We start from the raw sequence: 1,197 nt of genomic DNA, 5'->3' as shown, positions 1-1,197 counted from the left end.
TCCAATCTAATGTATAGCTCACAAGAAAGAGGCTTTGATAGTAACTAAACAGCTTTTCCCTGTTTTTGAACATATAAACCACTCTCCAAATGCTGCTGTTTTAATTGATTCTGGGTGGTGAGAGCACACACATATGCCAGCACATACTGATGACTGCCTGAAATAACAGGAAAAAAGGAAGTAACTCTGTTGAAACAACAGAAATTAAAGTATGTGGGCAGGAAGTCTTGGCAAACAGAACACGGGCAACTCTTGCTTTGTACCAGTTACTCATCTCTTCCTACTATATTAACATCTGCTAGTAGGACACAGCTGCTCTTCCCTGTTGATTAAAGGATGTATTGCTTGTCCTCTGATGCACTGACTATAGGTAACAATCCTAGGAGGGCCAGAGAAGGCCATGGCTCAACCCCGCTCAGTCCAGATTTAGTGGGTCGCTGTCTCCCAACTACTGCAAAAATGCAAGGAAAACAGGCCACTTATAAGCAAGCCATCAATGGAGGCAACTTACACCATCCTTTGTGAAGCCTGCTTACCCTCTGACCAACTCACCACCCAGCACTGAGGACGTGCCCTCACCCTGAATCTGGGCACACAGCTTACAGTGTAAGCTCAAAAGGTAGGGATCACCTTTTATTATATATTTATATAATGGCTAGCATGATGAGGCCCTGATCTCTAAGTGCCAATACAAATATAAATATGTTACAATAATATAGCAAAATCCTGGTTAACTCATCGTTATGACCTTATTAAGTTGTTCACTGAATCCCCACCAGAGTTCTACTGATCTGTACACAAGCCAGTTTAGCTAATTCATCATCTGTCAAAGTGTGATTAGTCTTTTCCAACTCTGCACATGCACAAATTAAATTGCAAAGGAATTTGCTCCTGATGATTGGTCTACTTATAGAACCTATCCTATGGTCTCTAAGGCACCTGTTAGCCAGCTGTTGTTCACAAAGGATGGGATGCTCTTCAGCTTTTCTTCACTTAATCAGGTGCAGACCTTCCAGTTTGCATAATGATCTTCTATTTTAGAGATGAATTCATATAAGAATGTGCAGCAAAAAATGTTGACTGATTATTTTACACCTTTATGTAATTCTTATACAGCAAGCATTCTGATTTTTTGCTGTAAGAAATAGTACATTTAGCATTTACATGCATTATCCTATGCTCTTATATTCAAAACAT

Source organism: Gavialis gangeticus, unplaced genomic scaffold, assembly GCF_001723915.1.
Source record: "Gavialis gangeticus isolate Ggan-Ray unplaced genomic scaffold, GavGan_comp1, whole genome shotgun sequence".
In the NCBI taxonomy this organism is placed as follows: Eukaryota; Metazoa; Chordata; order Crocodylia; family Gavialidae; genus Gavialis; species Gavialis gangeticus.
This window is presented reverse-complemented; position numbering follows the sequence as displayed.